The following is a 23,141-nucleotide window of genomic DNA, read 5'->3' as shown; positions in this document are numbered from 1 at the left end:
GCGGCCAATCAGCGCCCCGAGCGGCGCGGCGGCAAAGCTGCCATTCATCCCGCGGAGTCCGGGCGAGGGGGCGGGGCCTCGCGGCGGAGGGGCGGGGCCTCGCGGCGGAGGGGCGGGGCCAGGAGAGGAGGCGGCCTGGGGAGGCGGGGCCCTCCTGGAAGGGGCGGAGTTGGGCCAACCCGCGAGGCCCAGGCCAGGGGGAGAGAAATTGCGCGGGAGGAGGTAGGCCAAGACTCTAGAAAGCAGTGGTGGAGCAGGTAGCAGCAAACCGGGGCTCCTGTCTGCGCTCCAGCCCTGGCTCTGTGGCATTCATTCGGTCTTCACCGTTCATTTCTTCGTAGCTCTGTTCATGTATCCTTCACCACCTTGGGGCCTGCGCTCCCCAGGCTACTGAGCGAGGCTCCAGGGCGGATTTAAACACCTTTCCTTGTCTGCCATGGGAGAAGTCGGTATCACTAAGAAACCCTGAGATTCAGTGAGAACCACAAATGGGGGTATCCTCCACAGGGACCTTTGTATTGCTGTCCCCTCAGTGCTTCTTTTTTTAAAATCTAGGCAGCTTCCAAATAAACCAAATAGTACAGGTGAATCAGGGTCCTGTTGCTAAACCTAAACCCTGAGGGCTTGCTGGAAGAGATGTTCAAAGGAAAATGAATGATGGGTGGCTTCTTGATCCTTTTTCCCTTATCACTCCGGGAGTTTAGGTGTGCACCCCTCCAGGGTGCCTGTCCACACCCAAACTCCCACATCCCAAACTGGTGACTCTAGAGGGGCTTTTAGGCCTGCTTGTTAGGACTCTTTACTCTGCATGCAGTGGAGCATTGAAAAGCTGGAATTTCTTTCAACCAGAATTCTAGCAACTTTTCCTTGAACATCTTCCAACTGGCAGGTACTTTCCATGGTTATTTCATTAATTTTCCCAGAAACTCCAGGAGATAGGCATTATCTTACTCATTTCACAGATAAGCAAGCTGGGAAGTTTAGAAACTTGCCAAAGGCAAATCCAGGATTTGTATCCAGCTTTGCCTAATAGAAAAGCCTCAGATCCCTTTGGCACACCACACTGCCTCTCTCTAGGGTTTGTAAGTAGTATATCTCTTTAAAACAAACAAACAAAAAAACAAAAAAACCCTTTTCTATACCATGTGAGAAATATGAGCATGGATTGAAAATTTACTAATCTGTTCTGTCTGGCCACTAGGCTAATAAATGAGTGGCAGGGGGAAAGATTACAAAGGAAATAACTAATAAAAATAGATTGAAAAATAATATGAAATAACATAAAGTTTAAAAAAACAATGAATCAACAGATGCCAGGTCATATTCTATCTGTGACTTGAGAACGTACAGAGAAAAGAGGGTATTTAGAATGTGGTGGGGCTAATTAGGGAAAAGAGTACAGCAGAAAAGGAAGTCTGGAGATGGATTTTGAAAGATATGATGGGCATGACTTGGCACAGCCTTTTAAAAGGGGAGAATGGCTTGAACAAAGATGGGAAGTGGTTAATATGGGGAAAATTGGTGAGAGGCCACCTGGATTTGGAAACACCAATATGAGTGGTATTTACCCAAAAGAACAAAAATGAGTGAGATAAAAATCAGATTAAATGAATAGAATAAAAATTCCTTGACCTATAGTGGTCACTTCCACAGAAATGCTGGAGTATTCACTGAAAGTGGCTTATTTAAACAATACGATCACAAATTTAAATCAGCCTCATTGTTGGTAAAACTCTTCCCTAAATGTAAAAGCAATCCTCAAAAGATAAAAATAAAACACAAGAACCAGCTTTGAATTAATTATGTAAACACCTGCCACACCTTTTTTTTAGTGAGGTGTCCATTTGGCTCTGTTTCTGAGGACAAATCCCAAATATGGTTGCAGAAAAGAGGTACTAAATTTGACTTAGAAATTAGTGTTATGGGAGGGGAAGAAAATGGGAAGTTTTTCTGCATTAACAGGATGTGACATTTTTGTTGAGCTCAGAGACATAGTTCTTTTTTTTTATAAATTTATTTTTTATTGGTGTTCAATTTGCCAACATATTGAATAACACCCAGTGCTCATCCCATTAAGTGCCCCCCTCAGTGCCCATCACCCAGTCACCCCCACCCCCCGCCCACCTCTCCTTCCATCACCCCTAGTTCGTTTCCCAGAGTTAGGAGTCTCTCGTGTTCTGTCAGAGACATAGTTCTTTCTGCAAAATGGTGGGCCTGCATTTGCATGGGCATGGCCTGTGCCTCGAAGAGAGATTTTGTGATGGACCAGATGCCAACTACAGAGGAACCTCTTGGGAGAACACCTGCCTGGCTTGCTGAAAGAGACAGAATTTCTGGATAGCATGCTGACCATACTAGGAAGCACCTGGAACCCAGTCCTCTGGCTGCCGTCGCCCAACCAGAATGTAGTAACTCTGCTCAAGACTGTGATTTCAGCAGATGCTCAGGAGGGTTGCTGAACTTCTGGTTGCAGATCTTATTTTGTGACTGGCTTTCAATCTGTCTCTTTACCAATATGACAAAATAAAGCAATTACTAAAATGTAAATGCTCCCAGCCTTTTCCAAAGAGAGGAATGCTATCTTTTCCTATTAAGTCTTTTGCCCACATTCCCTGATGGGAATGGTCTGAATATTTGTGCCCTCCACCCCCACCCCCAAATTGATATTTTGAAATCCTAATGCTCCATGTAATGGTATTTGGAGTGATGAGGTTAACCAACATCCTCAGGAATGAGATAAAGGCTCTCTTAAAAGAGGCCTGAGGGAGTTCCCTGGCCCCATCCAGCATTTGAGGACACAGGGAGAAGTTAGCAGTCTGCAACCTGGAAGAGAGCTTTCACCAGAACTCAAACGTGCTAGCAATTCTGATCTTGGACTTGTAGCCTCCAGAACTGGGGGGAAAAAAGGTTTTTTGTTGTTTATAAACTACCCAGTCTATGATATTTTGTAGCAGCCTGAATTGACAGACACCTGACCTTTGAGGAGTACCTATCCCTTTCATGCCCATCTCCTGGACTTTCATGAAGAAAATAAAGGGACGAAAGAGAAATCCAAGAGGAAGAAAGAACTTAGGTAAACAGGCTATATTGATTTACATGATGAAGCTGAGTGAGGAAAAAACACTCCCTAGTCTGCAGAATATTGGTAAAGGTATTTTGTGAGGTAGGGAGGGATTTAGCTAAATGAGAAGGTTGAGAGAATTGTAGGATATGAGATGAACAGGAAAGAGATCGTGAGAAGTTTTGCTAAAAGTATGAGTTGGATACTCTAATATTTTCTAATAAGTAAAGTTTAGAATCCCTTTTTTATTCTCAGATGTTCAGTTATATTTATTGGACAGTGATTTCTTTCAGAGATTGGACCACGCGGAAAGTGAGTGTACAATGGTTATGCAGATTTAACTTTCTAGGAGTGGTCCTAGAACTTTTACAGATTCTGGCTCATTTTACCCTAGAACTTTTACAGATTCTGGCTCATTTTACCCTTTAGACCATCCTGTGAGGGAGATAATGTCCTATCTATTTTATAAAGCAGTGAAAGCCTACAGCGGCTTTGTGAGCTACTTAATTTTGCAAATGTAAGTGAGAAAGTCACGATTTGAGCCCGGTTTTTCTGACCCCACATATGGTTCCTTTTCCCTCCATGCCTCATCACAGTATTCTATTTGTTCGTGACAAATAGAAAGTGCTGATGAGGATGAAACATGACTTCTCTTGGAGAGAGAAAAGCAGAATATGCTGGTACGAATACCCATGAACATTTCTAAACTTGCACATGCCAAATGATGATGCTCTGAAACTTCACCTGCTGTTGGAGCATGTCCAGACCTAGTGTCATTAATTTATTTGTAAACCAAAAGCAACGGGGCCTTTTTGGACATGCCCTTGCACCTGCTGTATAAATTTCTTGTACTTGGAAGAAACATAAACCTGAATGATTCTCTAAAAGCACAGACAGGTAATGGCAATTGTTATTAAAGTTTTTGTGAATCTGGAAAAGGGAATTACATTGTGTACCACTCTTAAACTTCTGTTTCTCCAGTGCCCTACATCCTAGGGGAGCTGCCATTTCTTTTTCTCCTAAACATCCCCATTTTCGCATCCAACATATTTTTTCCGACACCAGTGGGGAAAACCCTCCACCCCCGGAAGGTCTGTCTGTACATTTTCTCTTTTTTTTTTTTTTTTTTGTACATTTTCTCATGCAAAGTTCTTTCTCTTTGGCTTATGTCACTGACAACCCCACCAGTCATTCTGGAGCAAAACAAAGGGTCTTCATGGAGATCTACCTTCTTTAAAAGATATGGAAAGGGAAAGACTTGAAAATAACAAGTAAATTATTATTTATCACACGTTTATTGAAAGTCAATAAATACACAAAATTGTATGAGATGCCCTAGCCTCAAAGAACTTCTAGGTGGTGGGAAAGAAAAATAATTGATCTTAAATCATTGTGTTAAGTGCCACGATGGAGTACTGTTCGTGATTCTTTAAGGGCACATGATAAAAATCTCTAATGATATTGAAGCTGGGTAGGAGAAGGGGATTTTAAAGAGTAGATGACACTAAGACTTAGTACCCAGTGATTAGATAAGAAAGAGTAAGTAAGCTAAGCAATAAGGATGTTGATATTCAAAGGAAAGAGAGCACAGCATATGCAAAGGCAATACATGTTGGAAGACCTGCAAATCCACATGATACAAGTGAAAGGCATTTGTGGAGAAGTGTCATAGATGGAGGTGGAGGGGTAAGAATGATTCATATTAAATGAAGTACTGAGGCACTAAGCCAAAGAGATTTGGAGTTTATACTGCAAGCAATAGAGACCCATTGAAAAGCTTTACACACACAAACGAGGTAATCAGTTTTATATTTTAGGAAGATCTCGCTGATAAACTTTGTTTGGAGTAGTATGGATGAGAAGGTTGGTTGTCTATATCAGCTCTATCTAGTAGAGCTTTCAATGATGCTAGATGTGTTCTATTCCTGTGCTGCCCAGTGCCTTAACAGCTAGCTACTTATGTTGTCAAGAACTTGAAATGTAGCCAGTGCTTCCAAGGAACTGCATTTCTACTCTCATTTCATGTTAATTTATTTAAATGTAAATAGCCACATTTGGCTAGTGGCTACCATATTGGATAGTGCCACTATATATTCTTCTTTCTATATAAGATTTTGTTATTTATTTTAGAATAATTTTTTATTGTAGTATAGTTGACACACAATATTGCATTAGTTTCAGGTGTACAACATAGTGATTCAGCAACTCTATATATTATGCTGTGCTCACCACAAATATAGCTTCTACCATCTGATTATTCTTCTCCTTTTTATCTGTATTAACAGAAACCCCAACTTATAAGTGGGCAGATGGCTATCCAGAGTAAAGACTGCATTTTCTAGCTTGCCTTATAGCAAAGTATGGGCCCTATGACTAAGTTCTGGGCAATGGGATGTGAGTTGAAGTACAATGTCTGGGTTACACATTTAAAGGTACACTGTGGGGATCCCTGGGTGGCGCAGCGGTTTGGCGCCTGCCTTTGGCCCAGGGCGCGATCCTGGAGACCCGGGATCGAATCCCACGTCAGGCTCCTGGTGCATGGAGCCTGCTTCTCCCTCTGCCTGTGTCTCTGCCTCTCTCTCTCTCTGTATGACTATCATAAATAAATTAAAATAAAATAAAGGTACACTGTGGATAAGAAAGAGAGGCATTTGGATTATGAGGCATAGCAGAGCAATAAAAATAAGAGCCTGGGCCCCAGTGGTGTTGGTCCAGAGCTACCATGCTAGTCAGAATTCTGAGTGCAAGAAGGATGAATTTCCATCTTATTTATACCACTGTAATTTTGTGCTTCTGTCACATGCAGGTTATCCTAGCAGACACTGAATAAAACTAGAAGTAGAGTGACCAGTTAAAACAGGGTTAGAATGATCCAGGCAAGAAGTGATGAAGGACAGAACTGAGGCCAAGTCAATAGGGGTGGGGAGAAAGGAACAAATATGAGAAGGATGGAAGGGTTCTTTGTAGAAAGCCAAACTCTGAAAACTCAAAGAGGAATACAATTTCATCCATGACTGCTTCTGTGAACATTACGTTAAACTCACAATTCAGTACCACTTAAAAATAGAAATCTAATGAGCAAAAGAGAAACAAAAATAGGACATATACTCTTCCCCAGACCCAGCAGAGATCTGCTGTACTAGAGGTATAATTAAATCAATATAGTACCCTGACCTATTCAGAAGCTGAGAAATCTTTGTTTGGGATTAAATGAAGGAGGTCAAGCTAAGAGCTAACATATAGTATAAATTCTAGAATAATTTAAATCTGTGTATTTCGTGCCTCATAGATTGCCAACTTCATCTTAACAAAAGACAGTGATGACAAGTTTTTAGAGATACGTTCATGAAAAAGTAAAATCCATTTTAAACTGCAGCAAAGAGGCACCTGAGTGGGTCAGTCAGTTAAGCATCTGCCTTCGGCTCAGGTCATGATCCCAGAATCCTGGAATGGAACCCTCCTGTCAGACTCCCTGCTCAGCGGGAAGCCAGCTTCTCCCTCTCCATCTGCTGTCCACCCCTGCTTGTGCTTTCTGTCTGTCAAATAAATAAATAAAATATTTTTAAAAAACTGTAGCATGTCTATTGCCTGCCAACAATTTCCTAAGACTTTAAGCAAGTTAAGCAAGTTTCCTATTCCTTTTTCTACAATAAAACTTTGTAAATTGTAAAAAACAAAAAACAAAAACAAAAAATTCTGGTTGGATACATTTTAATTATGAAGGATCTTATGGTATTTTTTTTAATCATTTCATTATTTTTAATGTCCAACATTTATAATATGGGGGCCAGGGCTTTCTCCCCAACTCAAGTTTATAAATTTTCTATTGGCTTGTGAGACCAATAGGGATACTTCTTGTCTAATCTGGTTTCTTGGAAGACTTTATTCAGGTGCTCAATGGTCATCTGATCAAATGGAATTATGTTCTTCATCTTCTCCAGCTTTTTTTCATATTCTTCAATCCCGGCCTTTGAAAGAGACAAAAACTCAGCACAGCTTTTCACATCTTCTTTTTTCCTCAGCATCCACCTGGACAGTGTATTTATCCTCTGGCACAGGAACCTTCAGGGCATTAAACTTCTTCTCAAAGTCATCTACCAAGCCAGCCTTTGCCACATTGGCCTTGTAGTAAGCCCAGTCGATAGCAGGTGGTTTCTCAGGAAGAGTAGCCAACCTGGAAGTGAGCATCTCATTCCAGGATTTCAGGGAGTTGGTAATGGCCTTCTGGTTTTGGGGTATGATCTCCCCAAAAGCTACCCAGTCAGTGGTTTTCAGAGCAAGTCTTCGCCCAGCCATCTTGATATCCTTCACCGACCCTGGCAGCCCACAGTCCACCTGGTATTTTGAATAGGAAATGAGTGATTATTTATTAAGCACAAGCTCCTATGCCAGGCACCTTTGAAGATGAAAATTGTAGAGAACTCTGGCCGTGTAAAGACTTCATCCCGAATATCTGCACTAAGAGGCTTGACCAACCCTCTATAGGGTCCTAGTAGCCTAAAAAGCCTTATCCCTGGGACTAGCTGGTCCCTCTTTGAGTTCCCAGCTGGAAAAATTCAGGGCTGTCAAAATAATTGGCTGTTTGTTCTAGCTAACACCTAACTGGCCCCTGACTTCTCTTTTTTAGAGCATTTACTAAAAAAATTTACAATTGTAAATCCGTCCTCTGTCCCTTTGAGATGTAGCCCCTCTGTATCTCCTATACTCAGCGCAATCTTTCTCCTGGAGCTGAAAGCCATTCCTTTGAAATGTAATCATCAAGAAGGATAGGGCCTCTGTCTTCTAGTCTCTGTGGAAGGATAGAATCCTTGCTTCAGTAATTGCCAGCTTGCAGACACAGCTGGCTTAATCGCATTTACACTAACCAACCCTTTGTAAATTTTCACTTCCCCGACTTTACTGGAGCCCGATTGCTTCCCCAACCCCACACCCCCTCCCACATTCTGCTTTTTTTTTTTTTTTTTTTTTAATTCATTCATGAGAGACACAGAGAGAGAGAGGCAGAAACATAGGCAGAGGGAGAAGCAGGCTCCCTGTGGGGAGCCCGATGGGGGAATCGATCCCAGGACCCCAGGATCATGACCTGAGCCGAAGGCAGATGCTCAACCCCTGAGCCACCTAGGTGCCCCCCACATTCTGCCATTAAATGCCCAGTTACTTCTGCAAAGATGGGACTGGAGCTCAGCTCTTTCCCTTTCATCAGTAGTTACTGAATAAGATCTGTTTTCACCATGTTAACTAAAGTTAGGCTTCATCTGTCCTTGACACAGGCAGGAGCCCATGGCATGTGTCTATCTAACACTTCTGTGATATGGGCTTTATCATCCTTATTGTGAAGATGAGGAAATTGGCCCTCTTAGAAATTTAACTCACTCAAGATCATATTGTGTTGTTCATTAGTATTTGAGTCATAGAATTATGTAATTATTGAGTGGCAGGGTTCATCTTGTTCAGCTTTCTCATTTTACAGAGAATTCTGAGGACCAGAGAATTTAAATGTTCCCTGTTATAAGAGCCAGAACTGGGTAGGGTTGTCAGATTGAGGAAATAAGAATACAAGGCACTCGGTTAAATTTGGATTTCAGTTAACAACAAATAATTTTGTAGTATGAGTCTGCCCTGTGCAGTATAGGTTGTTTATTCCTTATTTATCTAAAATTCAAATTCAACTCAGCATTCTGTATTTTATCTGGCAACCTTATCTCAGGACTTTTCCCCTAAGGGTCCTTCCCACTCCATAATTTAGTAAAGCAAAAGCATCAACTATCTCATAATTTCTTTGTAGGAAATGTTGGTCATGTCTCTATGAATTACAAGATGGGAAGACCATGATTTAGGGAGATTTGTGTTTTTTTGTTGTTGTTGTTGTTGTTTTTAAGATTTTATTTATTTATTTATGAGAGACACACAGAGAGAGGCAGAGATACAGGTAGAGGGAGAAACAGGCTCCCTGCAAGGAGCCGGAATGTGGGACTAGATCCTGGATCCTAGGATCACGCCCTGAGTCAAAGGCAGTAGCCTAACCGCTGAGCCACCCAGGCATCCCGAGATTTGTGGTTTTGATGAGACACTAAACCTTTCTGAGTTGGGAAAACACCACAAAATAATGTTTATAAAGGAGACATGATTCATTTACAAACAAACCCACTTGAAAAAATTAAACTATATTTAAAACCTCTCTGTGTCTTGAACATGTAACTCTATCAGGGAGTCACAGTTGCCTGGACTCTCAAGGTAATGTCCATCTGTCCCATCTCTTTATTGCCATGCAAGTTTCTCTCCAAACAATTAGTTAAGGGTCCCCTGAAGAGGAATCACAATCCTTTTTTTTTTTTTTTTTTAAGATTTTATTTATTTACTTGAGAGAGAGAATGAACAGAAGGAGGGGCAGAGGGAGAGGGAGAGGCACACTCAAGGCTGAGCAGGGAGCCTGATCTGGGGCTTGATCCTGGGACTCTGGGATCATGACCTGAGCAGAAGGCAGACGCTTAACCAGTGGAGCCACCCAGGCACCCCAGGAATCACAGTCCTTGCTGAAGGGGTAGGGAGTGGGCCACTGAGGCCCAAGCTGGCAGGGAAGATAAGGTTTGGCAAAGCAGAGAGCCAAGACTATGGAGAGTCATCCCAGGAGACCATCTCTCCCGTAAGTAAAATGGAAAATAGATCTGTCTTACTGGGAAAGAGACTGGTGCTTCCAGGGTTGACTTATTAGTGATATTAAAAAGGAAACAGCCAAGCCAAAATGGAGTCATTTATGCTAAATCCCACCGCAGCAAATCAAGACTTAATACCTAACCTAATCGCATTTAAACCCTCTGGGAATGTAACCTTTAACCAGTTAAGGTAGAGTTATTATTATTAGTGAGATAACCTGCTAATAGACCCTTTCCATTTCCTCTCAGGAAGGCCACCGTGCCTGAAACAATTCATCCTTTGCTAATTATTGCCTTTTGGGGTCCCCTTTTTAGGTTTAAAAGCCTTTCCTTTTCTACAGCTTGGTGGAGCTCCTTTCTATTGGCTCCATGGGATGCTGGCCAATTCCTGAATAATAAAGCAATTTGATATTCAAATTTACCCAGTTGAATTTTGTGCATAATAAAGTTAATTTGATATTCAAATTTACTCAGTTGAATTTTGTTTTTTAACAGTGAGAAAAAAAAAGAATGTCTTTCTCTGGCAATACCTGTGACTTTGTAAACAGAGACACGAGTGGGAGAAATACCATGGTGATAACAGTAGCTTTTTCTTTACGGCTGGCACGAAACCACTGATAAAAAAGCCATGGTTTACACACAAGTGCTAAGGAATGCCAGGCTTAAAAAAAAAATGCTCCCTATTTGCACAGCCTTTTCACCTAGTCTATCTTAGGTAAACTGCAACCGCAGTCTTGGCTGGAAGTAGGAGGCAGGCTGAATGTTTTGTTTGCCGTAGCCCCTACCCCCACACCCATGTTTTTTTAATAAAGGAAGCTGTTGAGATTCAAACGTCAAGGACCAGTTCAAGGTCACACAGTTGATGAAGCAGCAGAGCTAAAAAATTATTCATTGTTAACTGAGATTCGAGTTCAACTCAATCCTGTATTTTTATTGACTCAATCTGACTCTAAGTAATGAATTCTTTCCTGAGCAGGAGGCTCTGTAGAGTTGGAGCTGAGCTGGTGGGGTGGGGGTGGGGGTGAGGACATGCCATGAGTGTGACCTGAGTCCACAGGCTGAACATTCAGTATGGTGATATGGACTTGCAACAAGCGCACGGGGTTCTGTTCATCTCATGGAGGCCCTACTTGATTCAGCTCACACAAAGGTCAATTTGACATAAGCAGTCGGGTTCATGAAATCTTAAGGCAGGAAACACAATATTGCTAACCCTTTGGGAATTTTACAGCTGACAGGAAATGAGGTTTTCTGCAGCTGTGTGATCTTTCATTTATGTAGCTCTCTTTGCTGCTCCTCCTGTAGTTATTTTGTTTTCCTCCATAGGCTGACTTCCTCAGCTTACTCCTTGGTTTATTTGGAACCTTCAAAGAGGTGCCCCATCTCTGTGTCTTCAGGACATTTCATTCTGCACTGTCCTGCCCTGCCCTGGAGAAACAAACATTTCAGCACGGAGATTAAGGGCACAGACTCTAGAGGCAGATTGCTTGAATTTGACTCCTGACTTGGCACTTGACTTCTCTGGTTCCAGTTTCCTCACCGCTAAAATAGAGCTATTTACAGCCTCAACCTTGTAGGATTTTGTGAGAAGTAAGTAAGATAATGTCCTTAAATACCCAGCATAGTGATAACACATAGTACATGCTCAATAATACAGCTATTATTATTATTATTATTATTATTATTATTATTTGCTATGTTGTTATTATTATAGCAACTCTGGTGTTTATAGCTCCCAGCTAAGTATTTCCAAGTCCCAATATGAAATTCTCAGTGGAAGAAGCCATTAGCTGAGCTAAACTTGTCTCCTGAGACCGTAGGTAAATAGGCTTTCTATGAACTGGCAGCCCTGATCCAATCAACTCAGGTTGGAGGATGGACTATGAAAGAACAAACACAACTGACTCACCAACCATTTCATCAGAGTCTGTGAGGTGAGGGGCAGTTCTTTTACAAGGGAGGATGGGTGTGGCTAGCACCTGAAAAACACTTAGTACTAAGTGCAAGGGTTTGTTCTCAGACATTAAATATCTAATTTTAATAAGTGCTCACAGCCCCTGGTTATAACCTTCTCCCTTTTCTTGCCCCTCTTGGGCTAGATAGGAATTCTTCCCAATCTCCATTTCCTACATCATAGAGATTCACATACCCCACCCACTTTCATTAAACACCTAGAGTACATAAGGTACCATGACCTGCACTGTATGTATTGCAAAGGTGGTAATAGTGGGATTGTGTCAGAGGATGGGATATAAAGATGAATAAAGAGCAACTTCTGTCTTTCAGGCGCTTAAAATCTGCTGGGCTTCACAAAATAATGCTAAACCAATATGGCAACAGAGGCATAAAGCATTAAGACACCATAGTGAGGGATAGATACATTCTGTGTGCCAAGGTTTTAAAGAAAGCTTTCATGGAGGAAGTATTTAGCCTGGATGATGAAGAATGGAAAGATACTGACCAGCAAAGGTGAATAAAAAAAAAATATGACAAACAGGTTGAGTAAATATTATGAGTAAGTTTTCAGAGATGGGAAGATATAGAGGCTGTTGGGACCACAGGTAGTGGTCTGGTTTGGCTCGAGTGTTAAGTTGTTGACTTAAGGAAAAGAATGTGTTGTATGTGTAGAAATGTTAGCATCAAATCATGAAAGACTTTGATGCCAAGCTAGAAAGTTGTTTCCTAACTTTATAAACACATAGAATCTGTAAAAGAGAGGTAATAAAATATCCACTGTCCATTTTTGGTTTTGTTTTATGCTCTTCTTTTGTTGGCTGCATGTAATGTATTACAAGCTATGTACAAGGTGATGCTTTTGATAATCATGAAGATACGAGATGGAGGAAGGCTAAGTATTTATATGTGGCCTTTCTCTGCAGCTGAGAGATCAAAAATACAGCCTTGACCCAGGCTTGAGATATGGAAGAAGATTCCTGCCTGGAAATTCAGAGAGGAATTCCCCAAAGGACTTCAGGCCCTGAATAATTTATGTAGTGACTCATTTTCCTTCCCTTATGGAACTTTTACTTTCCAAACCAAAAGAACAAATGCAAGCAGGGGTGTTTTCTTAGATTCTCTGAGTTTTTAGAGTTGGAAAGACTTTTAACTGTTGCCTCTGTTCAACATCCCCTCCCTGAATTCAATTATTGGTTCCCCTTGCCACATTACTATCTATTGCAATAAGCAGTTTGCATCCCTTTTATCCTACCACCCCACACCTGAGGGATAATGCCAATGAGGCAAGATGGCTTGTGGGTTGTGTGCAATTCATGGCATGCCAACTTTGTGCCACACCTTTTTCTTCTGCTCCAAGAGAATCAATAATGCAAATAATTAAGAGAGATGCTATTACGGAGATAGACTTGATTGTATCCTAGAGTGTACTTTTAAAGTCATTCATTTGCAAAGGTTGGCAGTTGAAGGGCTAATACCAAAATTACTGGTAACGCCCTGCTTAACTTTCTTGATACACGGCTTTTATGGACAACAGTGCGCCATTTCTGATGGGAGCCAGTGACAACTTTGGACAGTTTTACTGTCAGCAAATTCTTCCTTTCATTCAGTTGAAAAATGTCTCTAACTGTAACTGGCCCATTACAGTGCTGAGAAGTCTATTTGTCCCCTGCTCTGCATTCTCTCCTAACGTTCTTAGAAACTATCCCCATCCCCCACACTGAGCAGATGACTTTCCCTGGGACATGCTAAGTGCTCAGAAAGTGTTCAGTATTTCTCCCTCTACAGAACAGTTGACAAAAATGCCCCAACATTTAGATTCTAACAAAATCTTGTGTTTTTCTTCTTGCCCCAATCTAAGAGAAAGGGGTTTGTTCCCTCTACAAGGCTTATTCATCCATTTGGACTTTAAATTAAATACTCTTTAGCTAATTCAGGGACTTGTTTGCTTTACACATAAGAAATAGTGTTATTCCTCTTGGGTAGAGATATTTTTCTTTCCTCGAAAACTTCACTCTGAACAAATGTACCATTTTAGAAATTTAAGTAGTGATTTTAATGTTTATCATAGAACTGCTAGGTAGTTCATTTGCCTGCTAGGCAGTGTTCTTAACTTTAACTGCATATCAAAATTACCTGGGTAGCTTTTAAAAATCCTGATCCTCAAGTCACAGAATTTGGGTCTGTGGGTGAGGATAGAAAGCTCTTTAAGGTGATTCCAGGGTATATCCAAGGTTGGGAATTATGGGTCTAAGTTCAATCCTTGCTACTCAAGAGTGTCGTTCTAGACTACCACCATCATTGTTATGTGGGAGCTGGTTAAAAATATAAGGCTCCATCTGTTCCATCTATTGAATCAGACTCTGCCTTTTTAGCAAAATAACCCTGGTGATTCCTATGCACATAAAAGTTTGAGAAGTGCTGGTCTAGACCAGTTGCTAGAACAGGAATCAGCCAGCTAAAATCTGTAGGTCAATTCCAGCTCACTGCTTGCTTTTATAAATAAAGTTTTATTAAATAAAACTGCTCCCATTTATTTATATATTGTCTATGGCTGCTTTTGTGCTACAGTGGCAGAGTTAAGCAGTTGTAACAGAGACTGTATAGCTGACAAAGCCTAAAATATTTACTATCTGGCGCTTTACAGAAAAAGTTTGCCAACCACTGCTTTAGAGGATACAGTGGTTAAGTCCAGCTAAGAAAGCATCTCTGGGCATTTGTTAGGGCACAAGTGGAGGGGATAATAAGATGTATCTGCCTTTATGTTGGTGATGTTCCTTTTGAGGATCATTCTTCTAGCACACAGGCCTTTTATATCCACTTTCCAGGGCTCTCCTGCCAAAACAAGCCTATTGTTTCTAATAGAATTAATTCTGGATATATTCTCCAGAGAAACAGATGGGCTGGCGCAAGTCCGCCTTCGGAATCATGCTCAGATACAAGCAGACATTTTATGTCATTTAAATGATGTTGCAGAATCATTTGACTAATTCAATATTGCAGTCTCTACTGGAAAAACAGGACTGCATGAATCAGAAGGATGAGCTCTCGTGTCTGACAGTCAAGATGACCTCTTTTACTCAACTTTCCCTAAAAGATAAGAAGGTTTCTTCCTTTTTCTCCCCCTCTCTGTATCAGCTTGATTATATCTTTTTAATAAATGTGTATCCTTCATGGTAATTAACCACTGGCCTCCATTTAGAAAGTCAAAACTTACTTGGTTTGCCCAGTAAAGAAGTATGTGGAGCTGACCTGCTCTAGGTGGCATACTTTTGCAAGATAGCTGGTATAGGCTGGATTCCAATATTTCTGCTGTAATTCTGGAACAGAGAGAAGCTAACCAACTCATGGTGATGCTTATCTATGACCTTACCATATGGACATTATATAGCATTGCTGCTCAAACTCAAACATATTAGAGATCACCTGACCATCTAGCTAAATTACAGATTCTGGTTCAGGAATTCTGGGCCTGAGCCTGAGATTTAGCATTTTTTTAGCAGTATTCAAGGTGATATTGATGATCCTAGGATCAATTTGCCTTGAAAAACAAGAGTCTGGTGCAAGGGTTGGCAAAGCATGGTGTATGGCCATATCCAGTCTGCTGTTTCTGTAAGTAAATTTTTATTGGAATTCAGCCATGGTCATTTGTCTCACATATTGTCTATGGTTTCTTTCATGCTACAATGGCAGAGTTGAGTAGTTATAACATAAGTTATATGACCTGCCAAGCTTAAAATATTTACTATCTGCCCCTGGCTTCCTGAAGGAGCCTGTTGGAGTCATTTATGGGAAGGACATTTTCTTGGTGTGAGATGCATTTCTTTTAAGGAACTTAACTAGATGCATGAATCTGTGTCCTGCTGAAGCCCTTTGCACCATGCATGTCTCTCTTTCCTGCCATCAAAGTCCTGATGAAAGGTGGGCTATTGGAATCACAGTAGTACTGACTGGGTCCCCAGAAAGGTGACTCTGAGGTGGAAATTTGTGTGTAGAAGGTTTATTAGGGAGTGCTCTTGGATTAACATCTGTAGAAGGGAGAAGAGTGAAGGAGAAGGGATGACAGGGAGGAAGAAATGGAAGTAGGTTTGGGGAAAAAGGAGAATATAGACTGCAATGTCATCTCAAGGGAGGCCTTAGCCAACCCAATGGGGAAACTCTGAAGCTGACACAGCCCTTCAGACTGGTCCTCAAAATTGAGTGAGAGAGCCAGACCTTTGGAACCCCCACCCCTCCACAGCTTCCCTGAGGATGGGACATGTCCTTGCAACAGATGGATCTCTTCAGCCAATAAAATTTCTGAAGAGGTCTGAGGGCTGAGGGCTGTCTTCTGGCAGCTGGGGAAAGCAAGTCTTTCCTTTATCCAGAAGGGGATCTGGAAAGTGCCCCACAACCTCCATTCCACAAGGTGTCATTAGGGCTCCCGTCACTCGCCAAGCAATGTTTGCTTATTTCATCCTCACTACCCTTGTAAGGTTGGAATTATTCACTTATTATTTTTTTAAAGATGGCAAAATAGAGAGTCAGAGAAGTCAAGTAAATTCCCCAGGGCTTCATAGCAAGGAAATGATACATAGTGATTCCCATCTAGATTTGCCGACATAAAAGTTCATGATTTTCCGTTAAACCAGCACTTCCCAATTTGTACTCCTCAGAACAGATGATAATAGATGTTACATACAAGAGATTAAAAAAACCTATATGGTCAAATAGCTTTTGGAAATCTTGCATTATTAAACAGAAATAGATTTCCTTACAGTAGGCTTTAACATACCAGTGCACAGTGTGAATCTCCAAGACAGTTATTAATATGCGTTTCCCCCCAACCTCAATTAAAAAGCAAGGAGCCCAACATGAGGCTCAATCCCAGGACCCTGGGATCATGACCTGAATGGAAGGCAGACACTTAACTGACTGAGCCACCCAGGCACCCCCCAAAATGGAATTGTTTTGTAGCAGAATGTACATTGGATCAATTTTGGGACATAACACATTACTCTAGCCATTGCCTTTTGAAGTCTCTTTCCATGGGAAGTTAGGAAAATTTGCCCTGAAAACATGTTCCTGGGACAGTTGCCCACATAGTCCTCCACCTTCCCCCTTTCCAAGAAAGGAACTATCACAGAGCTTTCCTAGAGAAGGAATGGAATGTAGAGTTTGCACTTTGTTGCATTTGGTCCTGATTTAGAAATACTGGTGCAGGATGTCCTGGGCAAAGGGAGGGAGATCAGCCTGTCAGCAAGGATGGTACTATCAAAGTGGCACAGGCCTCTCTGTGTTCCCACCCACACTTGGAAATGAGCAAGGTCCGTTTCCCACAGCTGCTAGGCATGGTGGTGAAGGGACTCCTTTCCTCTGAAAGGCTTTTTGGGTTTAGTGCTACATCTTGAAGTTGATGGATATACTCTGTATTTTAAAAAGTAAGGACAACTGGCAACCTTAAATTAAAATCCCTTCTCCAGGGCAGCCCCGGTGGCTCAGCGGTTTAGTGCCGCCTTCCTCCCAGGCCGTGATCCTGGAGACCTGGGATCGAGTCCCACATCGGGCTCCCTGTGGGGAGCTTGCTTCTCCTTCTGCCTATGCCTCTGCCCAACCCCCTCTGTGTGTGTGTGTCTCTCTCATGAATAAATAAATACAATCTTAAAAAAAAAAATAAAATCCCTTCTCCCAAAAGTTTGAAATGCCTCCATTTAAGTGTTTTCTAAAGCGTTTGTGTGAAATAAAGGTGAAAAATCAATCACAACGCAAAGTTACTTCTGCAGAAAACTCTAAGTAAGAAAATGTTGAGGAACTGCTCTGTGGGGGAGCTGGGGGGAGGGGCTGATGGCAGTAGGATAGATGGAGGGTGGACAGGGTGGGTGGAGATTAGCCTTCTGCTTTCATGTCCTTCTTCTGGCCCAGTTCCTGCCAAGTCAGATACACTGCAGTTTGCCTAGAGGTTTCCAGCTGCAATACTGGGGGTCATCACAGACCTGCATGAAACTCCTAAACATCAATACCCAGGGCTCATTTTTGACAATTCAGCTACAAGATTAAAATCCCATCACCTGGGGCACCTGGGTGGCTCAGTGGTTGAGCATCTGCCTTTGGCTCAGGTCATGATCTCCAGGGTGCTGGGATCAAGTCCCACATCAGGTTCCCTGCAGGGAGCCTGCTTCTCCCTCTGCCTATGTCTCTGCCTTTCTCTGTGTGTGTCTCTGATGAATAAATAAATAAAATATTTTAAAAAGTCCCATCACCACTTGGAAGAGTTGGGCTTGGCCATTCTTTCTGACTCCCATCTGGATAAGCTCTCTGGCTGATACAGTTTTGGAGACCGAACAGATTGTAGCAGAATTCTTGTACATCTACCTACCAACCTATTTCGAACTTGAAGGTGATTGAAGGTTTACTTTGTGCCCTTCCTACTATGGGTGGGATATGAAGTTGAGGAGGTAAAGAAGGTTGAGACTTGAACTTAGCACACCACACCATTTCTAACCAGAGGGACAGACTTGCAATGTAAAATGCTTCCTGTCGGCCTCCCTCCCCCTCGGGCCCCACTGTTTGAACCTTGAGTCTCCTGCCTGAGCTCGCAAGGGGTTATCAGATAAAGGGACTGGTGGGATGAAAAGAGAGGTCAGGGAGTGGCCGCAGAGGACACTTTTAAAACAGAACCACAAAACTTTAGAAGGGAAGTAATTTAGCCCACTGTGAGAAACCTCTTAAAAAAAAAAAATCCCTAATTGAACAAAATAAAACAGATTGTTGTGAAATTGATTACTCTAAGCTCTGGTGACAGCAAGGCTCAGTTGGAAAGGATCTTATGCTTTCTGTGGTCAGACCCTGCATTTCACAAGAGAAAGGGCCAGAGGACCACAGCCACTGAAGGCAGTGGTGGGACAAATGGTCTCGTGTGCAGAGCCTCAGCTCCACTGCTCTGTTTCCTGCTATCAAAACGGAACGACTTGACCCCAACGTTAGAAACTGAACAAAATTCTGGCAGGATTGAGGCCATTTTATTAACAACTTCCTAAAAGATGGGGCTTGAAGCAATATCAGTAGCTGTGTTAATGAATATTTAAGGGATGAAAAAAAAAAAAGGAAGACATGAGTTTCCCGGGTCAGGAAAGCACTCAGTAATCTGGAATTCCATGTGGGGGTTTTGATTCCACGCTTGCCTCTTGTCTTTTTTTTTTAGCATTTATTGTAAGTGAAACAATTCACTTCAGCCCTGTTGGGAAATGGCCTTGAAATGACCCCATGTTCTTTCCTTGTGAGATTTGTATTATATAAATATTTTCCTCCTCACTAAATTGCGAAGAATATTAGCATCTGTCTCATAGGATGGTTATGGAGATTAAATGAGCTGTCAATATAAGTCTTATATTAGAACAATGCCGGACACAGAATACACTCAAAAAACACTAAGTTTTTCCTTGTTTTGATGTTTATTTTTTAAAATAAATTTTAATTTGAAAATGTTCAAGTATGGAAAGCTTAAGAAAATAGTACAATGATCACCCAAATACTGAATATCTAGATCTAACAGCTGTTAACATTTTGTCATATTTGTTTAGCTTACACATAGGCATGTGTGTGTATTTTTTTGTAAAACCTTTCAAAAATAAGTGTTAGACACCATTGACACTCCAGCCCTACATACCTCAGCATGCACTCCCTAAAAAGAAGGATCAGACATAAAAAATTGGGCATTAATTCTCTAATACCTAACTTCCAGTCCATAATTAGATATTTTTTCTTTTTTCATAATTAGATATTTTTAATTGTCCATTTTATAACTTGTTTTTTTAAAAAATCAGAATCAATTGAAGGTTCACATCATGTATTTTGATTTTATATTTTTTTAGTCTCCCATAACCTAGAACAGTAGCTTCCTCCCCCTCGTACTTTCTATGGTACTAATGTCTTAAAGTAAGGCCAGTTGTCTTTTTTTTTTTTTTCAATTGTCTTGAAGAATGTCTTACATCCTATCATTACCTACTGGTTTGTAGTGTAATTTTAACTTATTTCTCTGCCTTGTGTATTTCCCATGAATTAGAAACTAAGTCTAAAGACCTCATAAATTCAAGATAAATATTTTAGGCAAAAATATAATGCTTCATAGGTTATGTTAAATGTTCCATATTGTATTATTTTGGTAGATAGATCGTGTCAGGCTGTCAACATTAGCTATTATTATTATGAGGAAAGGATACAGTACTTAAAACTTCTCCAGTGGTCCTTTGATCAACATGCCCAGAACATGGTTCCAAAAAGGAGAATTAATCTCTGTTTGCTATGGTGGTGGTGGTAGAGGGGGTACAATAACCACTAAAGAATTTAGATCACTGATTTCCATTAGAGACTTTGGCTTACTGAATATCTAGACTGGTCCTATAGAGTTTCAACTGGCAGCTTTAGGGTTGAAATTTCTTTATTTCTTTATTTCTTTATGACAGTCACACACAGAGAGAGAGAGAGGCAGAGACACAGGCAGAGGGAGAAGCAGGCTCCATGCACCGGGAGCCCGACGTGGGATTCGATCCCGGGTCTCCAGGATCGCGCCCTGGGCCAAAGGCAGGCGCCAAACCGCTGCGCCACCCAGGGATCCCAGGGTTGAAATTTCTAAATTTAATTCAGTTAACTAAAAAATTTGAAAATACTGCTCTTGGCCAGATACTGTGTCAGCTACCTGGGATGGGAGACAAAGATGAGCTTAAGAACTACAGTCTAGTGACTTCTCAAAATGCTCTGACACTGGCTGAAGGGAATCACCATATTTACTCTCCTTAAGACCATTATCCATAGGCTTTCAGAGCCATATTTGTTTTTCTTTTTATTCTTTAATTATTCTCAAAGTTCAAACAGAGGTAGAACCAGGGGCTAACATAACAGAGGAGGCCATCTACAGGAGAGACTTAATGAGTATGTGGTTAGATAATATGCAAAGAGTGATGTGTTAACATTCTTTCCATTCACCCAGATGTCATCCAAAACACAACCGCAGCTCAGGAAATCAGTTGGGAGTAGACCTGAAAAGCTACTGTTAATTCAGTTGCAGTTTCTGCTTTGTCTGAAGATTAGTCTTACCATTATCTACATTTTTTTCCTCCACATGATAATTTGTTATCATGTGGAGAAAAAAGTATGTCAGACATATTTCAAATCCCCGCTCCCCCTTATAAGAACTGTGTGGTTTGGGATAGTTAACCTCAGTTTCCATATCTTTTTTTTTTTTTTCAATTGTAGTGAAATATACATGGTATCAATTTTTACCATTTTTAAAAAAGATTTTATTTATTTATTCATGAGAGATACGACAGACAGAGAGAGAGAGAGAGAGAGAGAGAGAGAAAGAGGCAGAGAGACAGGCTGAGGGAGAAGCAGGCTCCATGCAGGAAGCCTGATGTGGGACCTGATCCTGGGTCTCCAGGATCACACCCTGGGCCAAAGGCGGTGCTAAACTGCTGAGCCACCCAGGCTGCCCAATTTTTACCATTTAACCATTTTTTTAAATGAACAGTTTGGTGGCATTCAGTATGCTCACAGTGTGTGCTACCATACCATTGTTTCCAGAATGTTTTCATCATCCCAAATAGAAAGTCTATACCCATTAAACAATAACTCCTATTCTCCCCTCCTTTCATATTCTACCTTCTATTTCTGTAAATTTGCCTATTCTAGGTTCCTCATGTAAATGGAATCATATAGGATTTGTCCCCTTGTGTCTGGCTCAATTCACCTGGCATAATAATGTCTTAGATATAATATCTAAATGTCTCATCCATGTTGTAACACAGATCAGAATTCATTCCTTTTTAAGGCTCAGTAATATTCCAGTGTGTGTGTGTACCACATTTTGTTTATCCACTCAACTGGCAATGGACATTTAGGTTGTTTTCTCCTTTTTGGCTGTTGTGTCCATATCTTTTAAAGGGGATGATAATGGATGGCCCAGGTGGCTCAGAGGTTTAGCACCGCCTTCAGCCCAGGGCCTGATTCTGGAGACCCGGGATCCAGTCCCGCATTGGGCTCCCTGCATGGAGCCTGCTTCTCCCTCTGCCTGTGTCTGCGCCTCTCTCTCTCTCTGTCTCTGTCTCTGTCTCTTATAATAAATAAATAAAATATTTGAAAAAAAATAAAGGGGATGATAATATCTTCCATAGGGTTGTTGTGAGGATTAGATAATCAGGAAAACACTTGGTATATAGTAGGTGCTTAATTAATATTACATCCTTCCTTTCTCCTGGTTGCAGAAGTTTATTTATCTCTTTTAGAATCTATGCAAGGGAATGTGGTGGGGAGGACAGGATAGTGTTTTTTCTTGTGCCCTTTCTGATCCTCTGTTACTATGTCTCTAGTTACTAGCTTGGCTCTTTCAATGGGTTATGGGAGGAAGCTTTCCTTAGGATATATTGGGATGGGGAAAGTGGGGCTAAAGGGGGGACAGGATGAGGGAAGAAGCCAGAAACAGTCATCCAGTCAGTTATACGCTGCTAAACCTAAGAACATTTGTTAGCTGGAGGATTTGTTAACTTTTTCCAAAACAGCACTAGAGCTTACTGCAGAGATAGTGATCTTTGAAACTTGACCCTCCTTATTGCAAAAGCCTCAAGTGTTCAGATCTAGGCTATCAGAACTGGAAAATGAAGATTTTTATCTCACTGCAATTCTTTTCGTCTTTCTAGGGCAGACACTTGCCTCCAAATTGTGGTAGGAGGGGGCAAAGGGCTACTATGCTTTTCTTCTGTAGCTTAGAAGAAACATGTGCTTCAAAGGATCCCGAGAAAGAACATATTTAATCTTGAATTTGAAGGGTATTCAGAGTATGCCACTCTAAAATATGCTACTCTGACATAAGGATTCTTTTGAGATGAAGGTGATTAAGAAAAGCCAGACACAAGGAAAACTTTCTGTCCTCCCCCTCCCTTCTAGGAAGGGTGGGGTGAGTCTCAACCACTGAAGACGACTCCATAGGCTCTTCTTAGCTCCCAGTTGGCACCAGAGGAATCCATGTAACAAATTTTACGAACTAGCTCTTATTTTCCCACACATATTAATCTTTCCACAATTTGCCACCCTAAAAACTCAAAGTTCTTTTCCTTTTCATTGTCACTTCACTACAAATTTAGTGTTCTTTTGTTAAATGCTATATAAGCCCAAATTCTAACCAACCCCTTTAAGCTACTTATCACTGCATCCTCCCACGTGTTGTGTGATACATGTGCTAATAAACAGCTAGATGATTTCCTCTTGTTATTCTGTCTTTGCCACTCCATTTTACAGGGTCCCAGCCAGTGAACCTGTGATGGGTAGAGGAGAATAATTTTTTCTAGAAGCCAGCTGTGCTAGGCCTCTCTCTTTAGAAAGCCAACTCCCAGATGGCTGGAAAGACTTGCCTCGCCAGGGTCATAAAACAGACTGGTACAGAGTGGGGACTAAACCCTGATCATTTCATGCCTCAATGAGTACATTCTTTTATTGCTTTGCAA

At 41.3% G+C, this 23,141-nt stretch overlaps 1 pseudogene; it reads right to left on the bottom strand.

The window, feature by feature from the left end:
• Positions 1-6,873: 6,873 nt before the first annotated feature.
• LOC144285304 (ATP synthase peripheral stalk subunit d, mitochondrial pseudogene) lies at positions 6,874-7,372 on the bottom strand (annotated as a pseudogene).
• Positions 7,373-23,141: the final 15,769 nt, after the last annotated feature.

This window comes from Canis aureus, chromosome 16 (genome assembly GCF_053574225.1).
Source record: "Canis aureus isolate CA01 chromosome 16, VMU_Caureus_v.1.0, whole genome shotgun sequence".
Taxonomy (NCBI): domain Eukaryota; kingdom Metazoa; phylum Chordata; class Mammalia; order Carnivora; family Canidae; genus Canis; species Canis aureus.
Note: the sequence above shows the minus strand (reverse complement) of the source record. Positions and strands in the feature narration are given on the sequence as shown.